Source organism: Sturnira hondurensis, unplaced genomic scaffold (genome assembly GCF_014824575.4).
Source record: "Sturnira hondurensis isolate 20B ecotype Veracruz unplaced genomic scaffold, ASM1482457v3 Scaffold0015596, whole genome shotgun sequence".
Classification (NCBI taxonomy): Eukaryota; Metazoa; Chordata; class Mammalia; order Chiroptera; family Phyllostomidae; genus Sturnira; species Sturnira hondurensis.
In genome coordinates, this window is record NW_028088227.1 from 11,689,288 (window position 1) to 11,711,650 (window position 22,363).

Consider the following 22,363-nt stretch of genomic DNA (forward strand, 5'->3'; position numbering starts at 1 on the left):
AAGACCACAGAGACAGCGCCACCGCTCCCCTGCTGCAAGCCCAGTACGCAACCTCAGGTGCTCCTGTCCTTCAGAGAGTTCCAGAGTTGCCTTCTTGTTATGTGTCCACTTGCCTTGGGCTCGGATATCAGTGTTCACTTGCCAGGGCTCCAGAGGCTTTCATGTCTATTCAACCAGAAAAGGCAGGACTGCGGCATGATGCTGGATGCCTTCCTCCTCTGAACCTTGGCTGACGCAATGGGGAGCCTCATGGGTGCAGTCGGAAGGGCTCCCTAATGCTCTCGTGTCATCTTTCACATTTGAGCAAATAAAAACTCTTAACCCAGCATCTGTTGCATTCAGCCTATTGAGATAGGACCATTGAAAATAAAGTATAAAGAACTAAAAAGGGGAGTTCAACTGGAAATAGAAAAGAAGCAATTCGAGCTAACTGCAGTCTAGTTTTTACAATATGTGCATTTTCCCAAAGTCACATCCTATTTTTGTCACTTTCTAAACTGAACTGGTTTCAGCACCTGCTCTGGGACATCTGACCTTTCGTGAAGGACCCACTGGTACCTAAGGTGTTTAGACAAAGTGAACAGACTCTCACCATCTAATTCACCTGCTATTTTGTCTTTTGGGCACTGCCGCTGTGTTCCTACTAGCCCGTCTATTGAAAAGTGTTTAGAAAACTCAAGTCTTTAAACAGTTGAAAGTGTTGCTGAATTTTGTGAGTATCATTTCATCATTTACTAATTTTTGATGAGGAAATCATCAGGCTCGTGCTTCGCTATGTGGGAGGGAAATGGCAGGTTTACAACCTCTAGGCTTTTTCCCTGCCTGTGACCAAAAAGGAGAGACTTCCATTTACCTAATCCAGTTCTACAAATGGGATGTGAGGGCAGCCAGACTTCAAGATTACTGCCGAGCAATAATGGATACAAAGGACTCCTTTTAATAAGTCATTGAAGTGATAAGTTACTTTTTTACTGCAATATTCAAAATTACTGACCAAGAGGAAAATGTAGTAGCCCATTAACTGCTCTTAGGATTATCCAATGCTTGTCAGACTAGAACGGGCTCAGGCAATATACCTGTGAGTTTTGTCCAGGTCTGTGATTTTTAGCCTCCTTATAAGCCAGCGAGTTAGCCTGTGACTGTTCTGTGGATGCTGGCAGAAGACACAAGATCCTGAGTCAGAGACAAAAGACCTTTATTATTCACAGCAAAGGAGGCAACATGAGCTCTGTGTTTATGTCAGTTCTCTTGGCCTCCCAAGTCCCAGGGGGCACCATGGAGCAGCCTGGATGCAAGCAGTGGGTTTGTCACTGTTTGTCACTGTCACTGAGTATTACTGAGCTTGGGGGAATCCACCTTACGTATAGCAAGACTGCTCCTTCTCCCCAGAGGGAGACACTGCCTTGTCCTTTAAGATTGCTTCCTGCAAACATAACGCCGAGTAATGGCCCAGGTAAAGAGTGGTCAAGGCCTCGCATTCTTGACTCACCCAGCAAAATGTAGAGGAGCAGGAGAGCCCCGGGGAGGAGCGTTTCCCAGCCACTTGAACCTCAGAAGGAGTAACCATCACACTCTCAACAGTGTAGCCTTTTTCTTCATTAAGTTTGCTGTGAGTTTGTACATGCATACTCGCTTGGGGAGTTTTTATAACCAACTGTCTCACAGAAGAACTATCATCTTTTTCTACTACAGGATGAGATTGAAAAAGCCAAGGGAGATGTTATAGTTGAATATTGTCAGAAGCAAGTATAAGTATATGTGAACTGCGCGTGCTGATTGCTCTCACTCTGAATTCAACAGCAATATTACATAGAAATCCAGACAATGTATCAGGTGGTTTGTTTCAGGTAAGCCACAGTCCTGTTGGATAAAACCACACTAAGCTGTCCTCTGACACATAGAAGAAGGAGCCGCAGAGGGGAAGGACAGGAGGTGCTTTGAGGGGCCCACACCTCTGTCTTCCTGCACCAGCAGCCTGTCCCCAACAGAGGTTTCTTTATGGTGGAGGTCCTCTGCTCTCTCCGAAAGAGCCTTCGGGGAAGCAGATCCTGGAGCCTCTGTGACAGATGGAACAACTTGGACTCACCTCCTGGCCATCATCTCTTCTCACTTTTCAGGTTTAACCACCGCAGGTCTCACTATGCTCTTCAGGGTCAGATCATGGCACACTGCAACAGCCTGAGAGCTCTGCTGGAAGCCTTCCCGGTCATCGGGGACACCTTTTTCATGGTGGGGCAACCACAAGAAAAGAAGGGATTGAGGGACCCCAATGAGGGCCTCAGGGCTGAGCCCAGGTGGGTGATTTTCCTTAGAGCTTGTTACTTCCCCTCTCCACACCACCCCTCCCAGGGAAGAGGCGTGTTAAGTCTGGTATGGAAGTCTTGCTCCCTTTACTGAAATTGACCTTGATCTTCTGGTCCAGAAGGGCAACAGAAAGAGTTAACACTTCAAGAATAAGAGTATCCTTGTATTTGAACCCAGAAGGCATTCTCTGTTTATGGGCTGTTGGACTGCTTTTTCAATCTACGCAGCTTTATTTTCCCCTGGAGGGCCCTAAGATTTTCATCAGTCACACTCTTTTACATAAACCAGCATCTCAAATAAGCAAACAAATAAATAGACTTGATCTTGAGCTGTCCTAGCTTCAAATATTTCACTCAATGGAGCAGAAGAAATATTCATAGAAAAATGGCATACCAGCGCCTTGGGTAAATCAGTGTTTTTCCGTATTTCTCTGACATAGAAAAAAATATGTAAGTAGTGATATTAAGTGATGAGAGCAGAGATGCTTCCATACTTTCTTTTCGTGGTTTATCTAGTTTCCCAAATGTGCTTAACTCAGCCAACCTGGAGTTCACTCACCTGAATGAGAAGTTAGCATAGCTGTGCAGTCAGTGACCACACTTCCTTAAACAAACAAGGAGGTATTACACAGTGACATGGTCTCCAAGGGGGAGGGAAAGCAGCCTGTGGGATGAGCTCCCCTCCCTCTTTACTCTTTCCTTACTGCATGGAGTCTAGTGCTGAGTATTGGGAATAACAAGTACGAACAGACAGATGAAAGGGAACAAGAGTCCCTTTGTATCAGAGCACTGCTTCACCCATTTTGTATTCACGCATTGTTCAAACATTATTTGTTCGGTGCTTACTTGGTACCAGGCGCTTTGCCGTGTGCTGGAGTTACAAAGGGGATTAAACTGCTGACTCTGGCAATAAATTCAGTCTAGCAGGGGAAAGTTCTATAAGCAAAAAAATAACTTCAGAGATTTCAAAGATAACATCTTAAAGTTATGTAAAAAGTTCTGTGAGGGCATAAAGGAAGGAATGTTTAACCCAGGGCTGGCCTCAGGCAGAAATTCAAAGAGCAGGTGATGGGGAAGTTGGAGTTTACTAACAAAATGGGGATGATAGAACAGGCTATCAGAGAATGAGAGAAGTTCTGCCTTTGGCTGACTGGCAACTGGCTATCAAAATAGCAGCCAGTCCTGCCTTGATGCTGACAAGGTGCCCACGTTGTAGATGCCCGTGTTTTGTCTCATGAGCTCCGCCGTTGCTCTCCCTTGGGGAGACTTCAGGGTTTACCTAATGAAAGAAGGCATTTGAGGGAGGAGTGAGGCAACGAGAGCTCAGCAGACCAACTATTTTGTATAGGGTTTGACCTGTTGCCCAATGAGGCTTAAGTGTAGCTTTCTGTCATATAAAACGTCAGAGGATAATCCTCTAAGACTCCCCAGTTCCATTCTCTCATCTGTCCCCTAGCCAAGTCAACCATTTTTTGATCTCCAAAAAATTGGAGATCAAATTTTTTAAAGTTTCCAGAAGTCTAATAATGAGTTCACTACGTTTGTGTTTAGGATAAGATGCATTCAGAAAGTCTATTTACAGCAGCCAATGAGGGAGGGTGGAATCTCTCTAACTTGTAGGTCTTGCTCTGTTCCTTTACTGTTTCTTGTGGATGAATGTGTTTCATTAAGATTGAGGGAAACAGTCACTCCAGAGAAAGCCTGGAGCCCTAAATCATCTGGTCAGTTGATGTGTGGTAATTCCAGGACAAGCATTTGGTCCGTGCAGGGTGAGCAATCATACGGAGCCCAGCTGGTACAGTCAGGCAATGGATGAGCAACAACTGGTGGAGATTCTGTTTCTCCACCGTACCCCTCCCCAGCTTCCTAAACTCTCTAGATGTAGCAGGTCCCTTTTAATGCCCTCACATAAAATGGATTACAGAGAAAGGAACTTCTATCTTCTGTGGAAGTTTGGAAAAGACACTGTATAAGATTCTTTCTAATTTCAAAGTCTATGATTCATTCCATACCCTAAATAAATATTGAAGATCAGCCACACAAGGGAACAGGGAGAGGGCCGAGGCCTGGTGGTAGAATGCTTAGACTTCACCCATCTCAGCCGTAAGTTACCCTGAGGCCTCCGGGCAAATCACTTCTATTCAGTCTCTAGACCTCAACTCTTCACCTAGGGAGGGAGGAAACTGAAGCATCTCCTTGAAGTTAAGTGTTATGATTCTTAATGCTACGGTGTCTAGAGCTTGCTTCTAAGGGACGGGACTGCTAAGGGAAGACTTCCAGGAAAGGGACCAGTTAAATGGAAATCGTCGAGGGCCACCCTGCCCTGGAGACGAAGGGACAGAGTGGAGGAATGGGCATCCCGGAGGAGACGGAACCCCACCTCACCTGTTAAACAAGGAGTTGGGTTAGATTAAAGGTAAGAGATAAGTTTTAAGTGCCAATTCCAAAGATTAGGGCCTTTCTGAGCAGGACTCTAAGCATCCCAAGCGTGCGACAGTGTTGGAATTGACTGGGAATGTCTGCCATGGTCAAGGAAAGGGAGAAAGCTGGCCTCAGACTCGAGTTTGCTGTCCCCTGATGAGAAGAGCCCCATGAGTTCTATAGGTTTAAAATTCTAAGGTGCTACATAATCCTTGAGAGGCCGTAATGTCTGTAATGTGCTGAGTCCAGTTTTAGCAGAGAACCTCACCCCTGTCCGAACCAGACCAGAGTCTCTGCAGAAGAGGGGCCAAGGGGAGCCCTCCTTCCCAGGAGGCTGTCCCTCGAGGCCTCCATGCCACACGGTACCAGAGGAGTCCACAGCCTGCAGACTTGGCTGACACTTGGCCACACTCCCAAGAGCAGTGGCATTAGCTGATAGAAGAGCTAAGAAGGTACAGAGAGAGAACACTGACACCAATTGAACCCTTACTATGTGGCAGGCAGAGTCACCGCTATCCTACATAGCTGCTTTCTGCACCTTAGGAGAAGGCACCCCTTCCTCTGGGCAGCGGTAGCCCCCCATCTGGGTGCCGAGCTTGGCGAGTAAAAGCTGGGTCTGGGCCACTGCTGGCTGCCTCGGGGCACAACCTGAACAGCAGTAGTACCCGGCAGCCTCCGTGTCAAGCCCTGTACAGCAATGGGTTGGTCATGGTCCTTGCCCTTCAGGCAAGAGGATATAGAAAAGTACAGCACACTGGGGTGAAGAATAAAAGTATAACGAAAGCACCCACTGGGAAATGTTCCGTATTGCCTAAAGGATTAGGAAAGTGGAGATGAGGGGCACGGCAGGCTTCAGGGAACCCAAATCTTAAAGGATGATTGATGTTTCAGGTGGACAAGGAAAAGAACTTGGGCTCAAGCTGGGAAACCCCATAGGCAAAGGTACAAATATGCGAGACAGCATGTGGATTTGTGAGTGGCACGCCCCCAGGGCATTGAGGATGAGACCAGACATAAAATGCACAGATGGACACGCAAGATCCAGAAGTCATTTGTTCTTCAACAAACAGGGAGGAAAAAGAACCAGGTGACTGTCGGGGACATTATTCAGGAAGCCACTGAAACCACCCAGACTAGAGCTGTGTAAGAAGTAGAATCGGCAAGGCCAGGTGGTGAATTCAAAGTGGGCTAAGGGAAAATGGGGACTCCAGGATGTCACCTCACAGTCTCCGGTGTGGGGGGAACAAGAAGATGGCGGTGCCACTATTACCTAAGGGGTGTGGGTTTCCAGTGTGGAAGATGGAAAGGAGTTCTGGGCGGTGGTGCCAGTGGCACAACAATGCAAATGTATTAATGCCATGAACTATCCACTGAAAAATGGTTAAAACAATAAAGTGTATGTTACATATGTTATGTATACAGTATGTTATGTAAATTTTATGTTATGTCTATTTAAGTACAATTTTTAATGGGGAAAAGGGGTGGCAGTGCTATTCAGAGGAAGCAGCACGGAGAGGGAGGTGACCAGTCGCAGCTCAGAAGCCTCAGCTACGAATTCCTTTTCCTAGACTCCCAACAAGCCTCAGATGCTTCTTACTCCAGGTTCTTCTCCGCACTTTCATATACATCCATTCCACCGTGCTTCTGGCACAGAGTCGGGTTTGCATGACAGGCTACTTCTGGAGCGTGCGCTCCTTGAGGGCAGAGGCTGTCTGCATTTCCCATCCTGGGTGTGCACCTCTGCCTTCCACCCTGGTGGAAAGGGAGGATGTGGGGCCGGGGGGCGGGGCCAGGTGGTTGGCCCACAGGAAGTGAAGGGAGTTCGGCCAGAGGCTTTTAATTCAGCTATGAAATAATAGAATATGCCATCATCTGCTGGCAGGATTTCGGGTGAAGGCTTCAAAAAGACTTGGAATTATTGAAAAAGGAAATGGGCATAAAAGCAGATCAAAGGAAAGAGAAGGGATTGTCCCAGGGCAACACAGCTCGGGCTGCGATTGCATCAGTATGATTAGTGGTGTGGTTTCCTCCAGCTGTGGGTGACTAGAAGCAGAACGCAGAATAGCTGGAGGCATCCAGAGTTGGGGTTTTGCTACGTAGGTGAGTGGGTGGGGGGAGAAACACAGAGAACTGAAGCTGCCGATGAGACGGTGGTTCGTGTGTTTGACTTGAGACCCTGTCTGGTAGGGAGAGAGGTCGGAGTGGAACTGGCAGAGGGAGACAGAGGGCAGGATGATGTCAAGGAGCCTATTTGGTAGGGTTGAAGGTTTAGTGGGCGTGAATGAATGGGAAAACTAGGAGAATAAAAGATTGAGCTGGAAAGTAGGATATTTGAATTTAGGACTTTGGAGGTGATATGGTCCCAGGTGATGATGAGATCTGGAGCTGATGCTCCCGAGTGGGTGGCTGAAGGGAAATGAAAATGAAGGGCGATGATCCTGAGCAGGTCGAGGAACTGTCAGGCCAAGGAGCTGATGGGACGCCCTCCTTGTGGGGCTGAGAACTGGGCTGCAGTCTTGCACGGAGCAGCCAACGCCTTCTGCTGCCCTCTCTGCCCCTCCTCGGCAGATGGCTGCTCCCTGCAGTCAGGCGTGGAAATGGCAGGGAGGAAACGGATGAGGAGTAAAGGATACCCCTTAGTAGAGGGCCCTGTGGCTCCAGGGACACATGTGATCTCAGAGCCGAGGACTGGTTCAGCCTCGCTGCTGCCTGCGGCCCGTGCGCTCACACACAGACCTGGCGACCTTGTCTCATCGATGCTCAGTATTTCCCAGGGGCACCTTTGAACACTGTGAACTGAATAATAGAGATAAAACTGGAATAAGCTAGCTTTGGTCTGCTCCAGAACAGAATAGTCTGACTTTGTGGTTGCTGGGATAAAGCCAATTCTCCAAACTAACTTCACACTTTGTTCTGAGCTTCAAATTATCTGTTTAAAACTGTGAGACTTGAAATGTAGGCTTAAGGGGTTGATTCACTCTATTCACAGTAGTTTTCATGCCCTAAAATGTCTCATTTTCAGAATGTTTGATATTGAAAACATTCAGTCCTCAGTTAAAACAAATCACATTTTATTTTGATAAGTGGAAAGGGTCATCTGACTCTCTCTTAGAAACACAGAAATAGTAACAACAGTCAAGAAATGGCCCTCTGGTTTCCAAAATGCCCCCAGGAGAGTAAAAGTCCTTGCTTTAGGCAGTGGAAGCGGGCACAAGTGTGGGAGAGCGATGGAATCAGTAGGACCTGAAGAATAAAGGAGAAGGGGAAGGTTTCCAAAGGACTCCCCAATTTCTGGATTGGGGTACTGAGGGGTTGCGGGTCTTTGAATGTGGGAAGGGGCACAGGACTGGGATGGAAGTGGGTAAGGAGTGCAATTGTTGCCTTTCTCAGTTGCGGTGGTCTGAGCGAGCACGGCAGAACACGGGAGGGACAGGCCTGCGCACGTGGATTCAGGAGACTTAGGTGACTAGATAGTAGTTGTAGCCAGAAGCGTGAGTGGGATGGCCCAGGGTCTGGGAGACTGGGACGAGCTGAGCAGAGGGCTGAGTGGGCCCCAGGCACACACACAAGGCACTGTGCAGGGCGGGGACTCTGCATCCACTGCAGTCCTCCTTCTGCTGTGTATCCATTTGTCAGGACTGCCTGGCTAGCATAACCAAGACAGGCCCGGGGGACACTAGCCTCTGGCCTTACCGCCTAACCCTCAGTTCTAAGACATCCTCTCATGAGCTGGCTCCGGTCTTCACTTTCACCAATTATTCCCAGGGTTCCAACATGCCCCTCTCCTGGGCCTCGTGCATCCCTCAGCCCCCCTGGCCACTTTACCAGATACTCACACCTTAGAGCAAGCTTTGTATAGCACCTCACTTATAAAACTTATAAAATAGTTTTCAAATACTTGATACTCTTTTTAAAAATCGTTCCTTATACCAGTCCTGTGAGTTAGGTAGGAGTCTTTACCCCCATTTTATGGATTAAAAAAACTGAAAAAGGATAATCTGCCTAAGGCCACACAGCTACGGGTGACAGATGTCAGTCTCAAAGTCAGATCCCACGTCTGACACCGCACACAGCCCCACTTTCCACACCAAATGAGCACAATTAATTAGACTTGAAGGCACTGACATTATTTAAGGGGGGAACAGTCCCCCCAACCCTCTGTCCCAGTGGGCTGCCCCACCCCTGAGATGATGCAAAAACCAGGTCAGGATGCTACTTCTCAGTAAGTACAGTGGGAAGATCATGAGCTTCCAACTGCATGAAGGTCAGAAACAGGCAAAACCCAACAACGTCTCAGAGAAAATCCAGCACCGATAAGTGTAAAATTCAGGATGGTGGTTCCTCATGGGGCCACCAGGGAGGTTCGTGTCAAGCTTCAACACAACTGGCAACATTCTAACTCTCAGGCCAGGTCGTGGGTACCTGGGCTGTGCAAGTCCCTAAACCCATAGCTGTGGATTATGTGTTTGTACGCCAATCACAGCAAAGAGAACACTATACCGCTGCCTAAGAGACGATAAGGTATTTGAAAGTGGAGGAGAGCAAATAGAGACAAGAAAAAGAGGGCCAGCGTCTGGAGAACCTGGAAAGAAACAGAGCAGGGAGGGAAGGAAAACAGGCGGCTCTCTAGAGCCTGATTCCAGAACTGGACAGATAAGCACTTAACTCCAAAGTTCACCTCAAAGTTCACCTCTTAGGTGGGCAAGATCTGGGTCGCCTCAGTTTTCTCGTCTGTGAAACAGGAACGGAATAGGTACATCCAAGGACTGTCGTAGGAATTAGGTGAGGAGATAGGTGTGGGGGAGGAAGAAACTCTCCTCTACCGTTTTAGGTCCTCCCAGCTGGTGTCGAGACAGATTGAAAAGAGAAAGTAACTCAAGTCAATTATATGCACTCATATAGGAACCCCACATACATGGGAGAGGCAGAGACCCTGCACTCCCGAAAGGTCAGGGACGGAAAGGGGAAATGGGGTGTACATGACGTCCTGACCTCGGACCGAGGTGCAGCTCCCGCCTCGAGGAGGAAGGCCATTTGCAGGAGGCAAGAAGAGCCGATGTTCAGCAAATACCAGTTTGCCCTGCCCTGTAGGTCGTGAAAAGTTGTGTCTGGTGATGACTCTCGTTGTGGGCAAGGCCACAGAGTTAAATTCTTTGAGGGAGAGATCCAAGTTCCTCATGAGCCGCAGGCTGCCAATTACTGCCACCTCAAAGCCACCCACATGCCAAAGTGGCACGTCCTGGGGAGGCCTGTTCTGAACCCCTTCCCCTGTGACACTGTGCCTTGTGGTGGCGGCCACCTCATTCACACCCTTCCTTTCCTGTCTTACCGCACCTCTCCTCCCTGCGCGCCCACTCCTTCCTCCTCGCAGCTCGGGCTGAAATCAGCCCAATTGCTCTTTTCCCCTTGGAGTTATTTATAACCGTGGCTGCCCAGGGGCGGCCTGCTGCCCTCAGGTTTGGGCCGCTGGGCAGGTGAGTCACCACCGTCTGGGCCGGTATAAACAGATCCCCTCGGAGCCTCTTTTCTAAGAGAGAAATGCTGCTCTACCCACGCTTCCTTCTAATGCTGCCGGAGTTGCCAGCCCCGGCCCCGTGCTGTCTGCTGACGGGAAAGTGTTCCTCAACCCCGGGTTCGTGCCTCGTCCTTCCGAAGTGCTGGTTCCGTTCAGATCCCTGACACACGGGGTCTGTGTTCCTTTGTGTGTACCAGAGTGTGAACTGGCTGGTTTTTTATATCTCACTGCTAAACATAGCAACTCCAGACAACATCTCTCGTTTATTTCAGGGACATCTAATAGCCGAAAACATTTCACAGCTCCTAATATTATCATATTATAATAAAATTTCCTAATACTATAATTTCTCTTGGGCCCTATTATTTCATGAGTCCTGTTTCTCCCTGGTCATTAATGAGCCCTAATTCAAATTTCCAATATTCCTCATTATTCCTCAATTTCCTCCCAAACCCTTCAAAATAAAAACCCCACCCTGATCCCCTAAAGCTCAGAGAACGTTGAGGTCATATTTAAGCACAGGAATCAGCTAATTCCTGTTTTTTGAGAGATTGCTTTGCATAGTAAGTGCCTAAATTGATAGAGGATAATATTAATAACCATTAAAAAACAAATATAGCTCTGGCTGGTGTAGCTTAGTGAATTCAGTGCAGGCCTGAGAACCAAAGCACCACTGGTTTGATTCCCAGTCAGGGCACATGCCTGGGTTGCAGGCCATGTCCCCCCATATGGGGTGTGCTGGAGGCAACCATACATTGATGTTTCACTCCCTCTCTCTCCCTTTTCTTCCCTCTAAAAATAAATAAATAAAATCTTTTAAAAATGAATATAGTAATACATAAAGCACTCAAATAAGTATTTGCTAAAGTACAATGTTGAAAATGGCGGTTTGGGAATATTCTGAATTTTTCTTTGTAAGTGAAAACCTGCTTGACAACCTAGCTTTCTTATACTCTCTTCTTTTCCCCAGCTTTTTTGAGGGATAATTAATAAAGAAAATTGTTCAGTGTGATGATTTAATATGTCTATACATTGTGAAAGGATTACCACAATTAGGTTAATTAACACATTCATCACCTCACAGTTACCTCTTGTGTATGTGTGTGTGAGGACCATTTATCTACTTTCCTGGAAAATTTTCAGTATTATGTGAAAAATAAACAAACAGAGTTACTTTGCCATGGAATCAGAGCTGCCGTCCCTTGCACGTCTTACTCTCCAACCTCTGGGATGTTTAAACTGGGCAAAAAACCCCGTGGACTGGGCCTAGAGCAACACTGAGTCCCCAACACTCTTTGCGAAGCTAATGGGAATGCAGACGTTCTGACTCCCGGACTAAACATCAAAGACTTTCTTTAGAATCAGCACCACCGTGTGTAGCTAGAAAATAACTTAGTCGATTTGCACCTATAGAAATTCCATCCATGATTTGTCAACAGCAGTAGGAATTTCTTCCTTCTCTTCATGTGATTATCCCCCTTCCCTCCCTCATGAAAACTCCCTGCCTTCGCCCCCTTGATCAGATTACTATTCTGCTTTCTGCCTGAATCCATGCTTCCCAAATAGCTATTCTTTTGGATCTCAGATAAATGCCTGTTGCCTCTCACTTTGGCCTTTTTTTTAGGCTACCATATACAATACAGTGTTACGACTGCAGGCGCCATGCTGTACTGATATGGACTCTGACCAGCAATGTCCATGGTGTTGTGGCTGTGACAAACAAATTCACAGGGACTGCAGAAGTCCTGTGGAAAAAAGAGACAGCATAGCCACTCTCTGAGTGGGAGAGGGCCCGACCCCTGCCTGAACGGGCTTTTATTGCTTTTCTGGGAGCATTACCTCAAGGAAGGTCCTCATTCATTATGAGTAGGTTTGCTTTAAGTGATTACTTTTTACAGATAACAAAGAAAAGAATGTTGAAAATGCAAGGGGAAAAGTGGTTGAACTGGTAATACTCTGTCATTAGGAGGTTTGGGGCAGACTTTAGAAAGTTACTTCAAAGATATGCATTAAACATTTTCTGCCTTAATTCAGGGTGAGGGAGTTTTAGTAAAAGCAAGCCTCAAAGCAGCCTAGGTATAATGCAGGCCTGGGTCCCCATGGGAAAGCTGATCGGTGGGCCTGGCTCCCGTGTGCCACCTCCCACCTATCGGTTTTCCAAACCAGGGCTGAACTACATTTGCCACTGCCACGTGGACTAGTTCCCTATACTGTGCTTTAGATCCCAAAACTTATTCATTTAAAACTGAAAGTCTGTAACCTTTGACCAATACCTCCCCATTCCCCCCACCCTCTGGCAGCCACCATTCTATAAGTTTGACTTTTCTCTTCTCTCTCTTCTTTTTAGATTCCACATTGATTGAAATCATACAGTATGTATCTTTCTTGTCCAGCTTATTTCTCTTAGAATAATGTCTTCCAGGTTCATTTATACTATTGAAAATGGCCAGATTTCCTTCTGTGTGTGTGTGTGTGTGTGCGTGTTTGTCACATTTTAAAAATCTATTTATCTTCTGGCCAAGATGGAGGCGTAGGTGGAAATACTTTATCTCCTCACACAACCAAATTTAAGGACAACAAAGATTTAGAAACAAAAACACAACCAGAACAGACAGAAAATTGAACTGTATGGAAGTCTGACAACCATTTAACCAGACCAGTAAGAGGGGTGGAATCGGCAGCGGTGGAGAGGGGTTGAGGCAGGAAAAGGTGGTAGTTGGCAGACTGGGGCGCAGGGAAGCAACGAGCAAACCCAGTGAGGCACGCAAGGTGGTTGGCTGACCTTGGACACACATTTGCACGCAGATAAGCCAGGCCAAAAAAAAAAAAAAAGGGCAGTGAGACACACCACTCAATCCAGGGCCCCAGCGATGGGAAATAAAGCCTAAAAGCACCGATTGAAAAAACTTTCGGGGTTGAGGTGCCAGGAGCAGCTCCCAGCCTCACAGGAGAGTTTGTTGGAGAGACCCACAGGGTCCTAGAACGTACACAAGCCCACACACCCAGGAACCAGCACCAGAAGGGCCCCATCTGCTTGTGGGAAGTGGCAGAGGGGACCGAAATCAGAGAGAGAGCGGAGCAAGCACCAGTATTCCCACTCTAACCCCGCCCCCAAATACGGTCTCACAACCAACCCATGAATTGCCCCACCCCAACAGCTAAGGCTCCACCACTCATACAAACACAGGTGTGACCTGACCAAAAATGGCTCAATCAGAAGAACAAATCAAAGCCCCAGAGCCAATACTTTTAAGCGACCAAGAGATAGCCAACCTACCAGATGCACAGTTCAAAACACTGGTGATCAGGATGCTCACAGAACTGGTTGATTTTGGTCACAAATTAGATGAAAAAAATGAAGGCTACACTAAGTGAAACGAAGGAAAATGCACAGGGAACCAATAGTGATGGGAAGAAAACTGGGACTCAAATCAAGGGAGTGGACCAGAAGGACGAAAGAAACAACCAAACAGAAAACAATGAAGAAATGATTTAAAAAAATGAGGAGAGGCTTAGGAACCTCCAAGACATCTTTAAACGTTCCAACATCCGAATTATAGGGGTGCTAGAAGGGGAAGCAAAAGAGCACTAAAGGGGGGAATGAGGGTAGGAGGGGCGCAGGGTAGAGGGGAATGAAGGGGGGAATGGGACAACTGTAATGGCATAATCTATAAAATATATTTTTAAAATTTCATTTATTCATCTACTGGATTCTCAGGTTGTTTTCTTAGTTTGGCTATTGGGAATAATGCTGCCATGAACATGGGAGTGTAGATAATCTCTTCGAGACACTGATTTTATTTCCTTTGGGTGTATATCCAGAAGTGGGATTGCTGGATCATATGGTAGGTCCACATGCAAAAGAATGAAACTGGACCCCGCCTCATACCTTTACACCTCTTGCAAAAATTAATTTAAAATGAGGCCCTGGCTGGTGTAGCTCAGTGGATTAAGCACGGGCCTGGGAACCAAAGGATCGTAGTTCAATTCCCATTCAGGGCACATGCCTGGATTGCAGGCCAGTTCCCAGTGGGGGACACATGAGCGGCAATCACACATTGATGTTTCTCTCCCTCTCTCCTCCTTTTCCCCTCTAAAGATAAATGAATAAAATCTTTAAAAAGTTTTTTTTAATTAAAAAAATTAATTTTAAATGAATTAAAGACTTAAATATAAAACCAGAAACTATAAAACTCCTAGAGAAAATGAGAAAAGCTCCTTGACAGTGGTCTTGGTGATGCTTTTTTTTTGGATATAATACCACAAGCACTGTCAATAAAAGTGAAACTGAATCAGTGGGACTACAGCAAACTGAAGAGCTTCTGCAGAGCAGAAGAAACCATCAACAAAATGAATAGGCAACCTTCGGAGTTGGAGAAAATTTACAAACCATATGTGTGAATCCATACCTAAAATATGTAAGGAACTCACAACTCAATAGCAAAAAAACCCCACAAAAACCTTGTTTTCAAATATACATCTTTCCAAAGAAAATCGACCAATGGCCAACCAGTAAATGAAAAGGTGTTCAACATCACTAATTATCAGGAAGACACAAATCAAAACCACACCAAGATATCATCTCACACCTGTTAGGAAGGAGATCATTCAAAAGACAACAGAAACCGAGCGTTGGCCAGGATCTGGCGAGAAGGGAGCACTTGTTCACTGAGGGTGGGATTGTACTGCATAGCCGTCATGGGAAATGGTGCAGAGATTCCTCAAACAGGTAGAAATAGCGCTACCCTTTCTTTCACTGAAGAACTTTTCTGACTTTGTGTGTGTGAATTTATATCTTTATAAAACCTTCTTCAGTTGTATCATAATTTTCACTTTCCTCACTTGAACATTAATCTTTAAGATTAAGTATTAGATATTTTAGTTGTATGTTATCCAGGGGCGTCCAACCTGCAGCCAGTGGGCTGCATGCAGCCCAGGGTGGCTACGGATGTGGCCCAACACAAAATCATAAACTTACTTAAAGCATGATGAGATCTTTTTATGATTAAATGTCACAATGTATTTAATATGTGGCCCAAGACAACTGTTCCCCTTCCAGTGTAGCCCAGAGACTACAGAAGGTTGACACCCCCAGAACTGTGTTGATAGATATCTGCGCTTTGCTTGCGACTATTCCCTCAGGGCAACGTTGTCTGAATTTGGGTTTCTTCTAGGACTTATTTGTGACCCTTGTAATTTCTCATTGGTCATAGAAACACTTTTTTATATATTTGTGAGCACTAATGGCTTTAAACAAAGAGAAGAGTATTGCTTTAAACTCCCCACCCCGCAAATCACCTAGTCCAAAGGCATATAATCCAGTTATAAATAGGTTTGCTGTTCTGTTTTTCAGGTGCTATCCTACAAGGATTATCCTGCATTATGCCATAAAAATGTTTACCTAAACATTTGTGTTTAAATACATCATCTTTAATCATTGCTCATATATTTTACATGTCTCTTACAGGTGTCTTAAAACTATTTCCTCGAATGGATTTGACCCACGGGCGGCTTTTAGAGCCTTACAGCGAACTCCGCAGCTGGCGGCCCTCACCATGACACGGTGGCCTACTCTTCAGCTTCGCCAAACTTGGGGATGGTCAGGTTTTGAATTTCCTCTACGTCCCAGCCCTTTGGGAGGTGACTGGGGAGGAACTGAGGGCATCGATAAGTGACTAAAGGTAATTAAGTCATCTTCAGTGTTTAGTTAAAATTCTATAAAGCTCTTTCCTGCCCCCCTAGCTTTACTGAGGTATAATTGACAAATAAAATTATAAGATATTTAACATGACGATTTGATATACATATACATTACAAAATGTTTCCCTCAGTTAGTAATTACTAAGAAGCTCTTAATAGTTGGAAAGACAGAACTAAAATATTTCCTCATAAATGACAGTGATAAAAAGGGCAAAGGGAAAGTCCCATGACACACCGTCTCCAAACCGATTAACTCCACATTTGCAGGTTAAACCACAAAGCACACAGAGGCAGGAGCGAGGAAGCCTCTGCCACTCAGTTACTGGAAACTGGACACTTTCCATTCTGGGTCTCTGTTTGTCCATCTGTAAAATGGGAATGAAAATACCTATTTCCTAGAGATGATCTGCACATTGAAATCTATGTAAAAAGCATTTCATTCCTTTTCCCTTCCTGGCCTTTATGCACTAATATGGCAAAGTCAGAGCCAAACATCCACCATCAGGAAGCTTACACACAGATAGCCCTTGGTGAGCTAACAGAGGCCAGTGGTCCTGCAGTCAGAATGATCGCAGCTTTAGTAGTATCTGCCCAGTGCTAATCTGTGAACTCTAACTCTGAGCTAGTTCTAAGATAAACACACAAGGTAAATTAAAGATACTGAAATGCTTAGTAAGCTGTTTTATCAGAGGCAGGGAAACAAATCTTGTTATTTTAATAATTTGACTCTCATTGAAATTATGTCATTAGTCATGTTCATTAATAGCAATATATTATAACATAGCTAAGGATTTTAAATGATGAGAAGTACCAACAAAATGAGGCAGTATGCCTATTTAAATCTAGTGGTCTTACATGTACTATCATCTGAATCTTTTCGTCTATGGTCATTGCATAAAGAAAATACATTTTTGGAGATCCTGACTGGTTTGCTGGTAGATTTGCATTGTGCTAAAGGCCAATGAAGGAATTTATAAGCATCCAGGTGGGAGACACAGGGAAGGGGGTGAGTTCTGATCCATGAGGAAGATCCCACCTTCGAGGACAGGCAGCACAAAGTTGGGTGGGGCCGGGAGGGGCCTGCGGTTGGTGCTGCCTCAGTAGAAAGCACAGAATTGTTGCAGATCTTCCAGAACTACTAGCTAGCATCAAGAGAATAGATTAGTCCCAAAGCACTCTTAGATCCTTTCCTTTTACTACTTCAGGGGCTGCTGTTAAAGAGGTTTACTCGGAAAACAAAGACTCTCTCAGGAGAGCAGCTGCGTGTTCCCAGGGCATGGGGGCTGGGCTTCAGATGAGGACAGGAGAAGGGAGGACGGGCCAGGGAAAGTGCCATTCCTGCCCTTGAGATGGGGAGACAGGTGTTACATGGAGATAAGCTAGAGGCCGAGACAGAGCCAGAGCAACGTTTCCAAAGGAAGTCACTGCACAGGAAGTCCTGCAGCAGCTGGGCAGGCAGGCCTGCAGGGAAGCAGAATGGGGGTCTTGCCCCCACTGAATCAATGGAGAAAAATAGGAAGGATGGTCCTGGCAAGATAAGCCAAGGTCACTGGCAAAGACAATAGGACTACATGTGGCTAGTCCAAAGAATGGTGAACCCAGCAGTGTAATCCTGAGACACAGCGGAAAGTGAAGCCAAATTATCGAGGACCTAGAATTCAGAAGGAAGGAAATTGGTTTCTTATATTTATATGCTTCTGAACCAGAATCACTGAAATATGCAGGGCCCAGGCTTTCCGAGGTGTGAGACCAGGGACACATACCTTGTCATGTTGTCAGTAAAAATATTTGTGCTCCAAGAGGATGTGCAACGTTTTGCATACTCTGCTTTGCTGAAAACAGATAAAGAGAAAACTAAACTAAAAATAAATACCCCTCTAAGATAATCTTTTTTAAACGGCTAGGCTGTTCAGTCTCCCAGAGGAGGCGAGGAGAGCTAAGGCAGAAAGATGCTCTGGGTCTGTTCATGTGCTCCCCCAACACCTTGCAGTCATCTCAGAGCTATTTGGAGTCATACAAGATGACTTTAGGGGACTCACATGCTTTAAACTATTTTTTAAAGGGACACTCTGGATTTCGGCATGGGACCTCCCCACTGATAGAGGAGGCAGCTCTTAGACACAGTTCTTCGAGGACAGGCCCCGTGACCCCTGCCGAGCCCTCTTCTTCCTTGAGAACTGGCATCTCCCCTGGAGTCAGCACGAAGCAGAGGGAATCATCAGAATGTGGGGGTTTCCACTGTGATTTCCGTGGAGAGGATTAAGAAGCCAGTTGAAGCCCAGGTACTACGCACCAAACTTTGTGTTTCAGGAACTCTGGAGACCAACTAGGAATACAGTGTGCTGGCTCCAAGTGTTCATGTGAAGACAGGGCCACCATGATTCTTCTCACCTCCTCTGATGTCCCACACAGGACCCTGCTGGGGGAAAGCAGGAGAAGAGGCTCATCTGTTTCCTGAAGTTTCCTGGGGCAGGTCTACTCCCACCCTTACCACCAGCACCACACGGCAACCATCTGTCCCATCCTTACGGAGGGCTGCCTGCCCTGCCTATCCCTGCCACCTCGCTTCCCACCTGGCAGGGGGACCCTACAAAGGAAGGGGAATCTGAATGAGCATTGTCAACTCAATAAGTAACAAAGAAAGGGCATCGCCCACCTCTGCATCTGTATGTTAATGAAAATGCCACCTATCACAGAGAACAGCTTTCTTAGGAAGGGACCGTGTAAAAGTGCACACAACAGCACTATCCAAACAAGAATGAAAACAATATAAAGAGAAAATCACCTATAATCCAGTCACTCTAACAAGTGAAATATTTTTAGTTATCTTTACTCCCTGCTAGCTCTCACCCAAATACACTTTACACTTACATTTTACAGTGCTTTAGTCATGGGGCATTTGCAACTTCACATTCTTTTCCCCTTCGCAGAGGAGTATAAACCTTTCCCTGTGGTTGCTGCTTAGCCTGACAGAGTGTGCTGCTTACAGAGTGAACACACTAGGCCTAGAACACATAGGGCTCACTGACCACCCTTCCTCCCATCCACCACTAAAGCTCTTGCACAATTCTCTCTAATGTGACTCCTCTTCTGGTAGAAATGTCTTTTCAGCCCAATATGACCACCAGATTTATAGGAGTCATAAAAAATTTAATGATTAAACTGAATTCACTTGAAGCTGGAAAAATACTCAAAAAGCATTTTTTCGTTGTGCATAAAGATCAAATGGATATGAAACCTGGACTGTTTCCCTTTTCCTAAAGCCAAGAGTATATATGGCAAGTACCAGTCGTGGTTCTACCCTGACCGGGCTGTTGCATGGGCAGCTTCCCCCACTCCCTCAATTTCTTCGACTTACATGGCAGATACAGGAAGAGACCAGTACTGGACTACCCAGGGCAGAGGCTGCTCCAGTCTGGACAAACCACTGAGATAGAGTAACTTCCAAACTCCCCATGGGTCTCCTGTCTCACTTCTGCCTGGGGCTACACATAGGCACAGTGACCAATTTCCACTGTCTTCCCATAGCAGGGATGTGCTCTCATGTGGAAAGCCATCTCTGTCCTCACAGGAAGTTGATGAGCATTTCAGATCAGCTGATGTTCTGGGATCCCTGGAAGAGTGCCCCCCCACACCTGCCCCACCAATGCTCCCAGGGCTCATCATTTCCTTGCTGCACTCTCCCATCCTGACCAGCTCCTTTCCCAGACCATAATAGAGATGCTAGAATAGCCATCTAAACCCAGGCCAGTTTCCTCAACCCAGCATGCAGTGCCCCCAAAGGCTCCCAACTTAAATTTCCATCCAAAACATGTATAAATCTATTTATACGCAGCCTCCTTTGGCAGTAAGAGTCCAGGAAGTAAGCCAATTTAGGATCTCCCACATCTACTCTTTAAATAACAAGAATCTCCTAGAAGGGCTTGTGTGTGTGTGTACATGTATACCTACTTGCAGGCATATTTTTTGCTGGCCTTGAATGGCCTCCAGTCTTCTGTAATCCTTGAGCCAGCAACAGGATGAGCCGGCGACAGAGAAGGTTGATTTGGATGGATGGCATGGCTCTAAGAAAGGAATGCTGGGTTACAACCTCTAATAATTTTAAGCCCCTAATACCTCTACTGAACCCTATATTTTCCTACTCCTTGTAATTTGTCTTTTTCAGTCTATTTAGAGACTGTAGCCTTATAAATTTTAATTTTAAAACTTTCTCTCAAAAGCATGTTCTTCTTCTGCTAACAAAAAAGCCAGTTTTTATCTTCCTAAGAAAGGAATGAACAAGAGAAGGAAGGAAGGAAAGACACATAAGACCTTTGGGTTCTGGATCATAAGGCTTTGCTAGTCTTGCAAAACATATTATTGGTATACTCACAAACAAAGAGAAGTTTGTTTAGGTAAAAAGTTAGCTTGGGAGGTGAAATGATGGTTCCCTGGGCTAGCTGCAACGGCCGGTATTTCGTACTGTTTACTGAAGTGTTGTCCATCTTCTAGCGTCCGAGCTTCAAGAGCTGCAGAAAATGATTGACAACCTCCGGAGCCCCCAAGACCCCACGCAGGTGTCCCTGGAACACCTCCTCCGCAGGGAGGTCATGTTTCTGCAGTTTGACGCTGCAGCGAGGCACCTCATCCGGTAGGGGCTGGAGCGCTAATCCCGTCTAGTAAATTCTACTGGGCAGGTGTTTCTGTGTGACCAAGGAGGGAGGTCAGTCTGAGCAAGATTAGATCATAAGCTTAAAATAGTCAGGGGCACAGCCCGATCCAGAACACTGAGGCTGCCAAATATACAAAGGCTGTCGGTGTGGAACCTGTTATTGCTGGACGTTAATAGTCTTGATTTTATTAAACGTGATTTCAGTACAGTTAGTTTGCATAACAATTGCTGTTTTCAATCTTCAGGTTGTTTTATTGGGAATGATGTGTTTTATACTTCAGAAGATGATTCTTTCCCCCAGTTTTTTGTTTTCAGCCCTTAATTACCTTTCAAAAGAACAGTTTTCACTGCACTTCTGAAGCCAATAGAATCGGCTACCAGAGTTGAATTTACAAATGAATAAATTGACCTTTGTAGGTATAAGTACTCTGCATACAAAAAGAATGTTTACTTGGTTAATTAATCATGACTGATGAGAAAATTAGTTTGGATTAAGAGTCACCAGTTTTCAAGTATAAATAATATGTTTTATATAAAAACGAAAGAGGTCAGTCCTGAGGGTCTCTCCACATTCTTAAATTGCCCAAACTAATTACCTTCCTTTGATTCGTTCTCTGTGTGAGTATTCAGCCAATGAGGGGAACCTCAGCGGGCAGTGGGCGGTCCTACCTGTGGACCGCATCGCTGCCCACTGTTAGTGCGGGTGTCCATAGAGAAGGAAAACGTGAGGCGTGTACTGAACTATATTTTCTCTTCCAACTCTGCATTTTCTTTGCTGCGAGCATCAGGGGCACTCTAGAGTTAGACTGCAGATTTAGCAGGACAAACAAGTCAGGCTAATTTGTTCTCTTTTTATTGACAGCTTTGTGAGTGCTAGCTCAGTCTAATTGTCAGGGTGGTCGTTAGTCCGAGTCAAAATCCGCAAGGCGTTTACGTAGAGTGAAGGAATAGGTCTGTACTCCAGAAGTGCTTTGGGGAGCTCAGCTTTGTGGGGTCAGCTTGCTACTGTTCTCCATGGGGAACCAGTTCCTGGGGAAATTGCTCTGTGGGCCTTTCTTTGTCCCAACTCACTCAATCTGCAGGAATGGAGGGCGCCGTGTCCCTGTGTGTGGTTTCTCTACATTCAGTGTATTTTTCAGAGGACCTTATTAGGAAACCACTCTGGCTGGTGCATCTCCATGAAGCTTTTCATTGCATTTCTTCCAAATTGTTTTCTTCTGAGCTTTTCAGAGTGTGTGTGTGTGTGTGTGTGTGTGTGTGTGTGTGTGTGTGTGTTTGGAACCACATAGTGAGTACGTGGCAAACCAGAATTAGAGCCGAGGTGCATTTGACTCCAACGCCTAAGAGCTGGGTGGATGCCAGGCAGCAGTGTGGATTGAAAAGGCAAGTCTGAAGAGAAGTCTCCTACTAACCCTGCATAGCTGGAATCCAAACAGAACTTCCAGGTCACAGTCATATCTCTTTGCTCTATGTAAATTCCACGCAAAGTCTGACTTGGGAATTTCAGAACCCAGAGGTGGCAGAAAAAGAGAAGCTGAATGGTAAATGCAACCATTCCTGCTGGTTTTATTTAGTGCTGAAACTGCAACTGCTGATTTTATTTAGTGCTGAACCTGCAAACAAGGAAAAATCCTTAGATAATCAAAAGAGACAGGAAGCTTGTGAAGTTCCCTTGCCCTTCCCAGAGCTTACCAACTCTGAGCAAGTATGACTGTTTACCCCAGGGAACTTCTTGCTTATGTAAATGGAAGGCATCTCCAGAGTTTGAAAAGA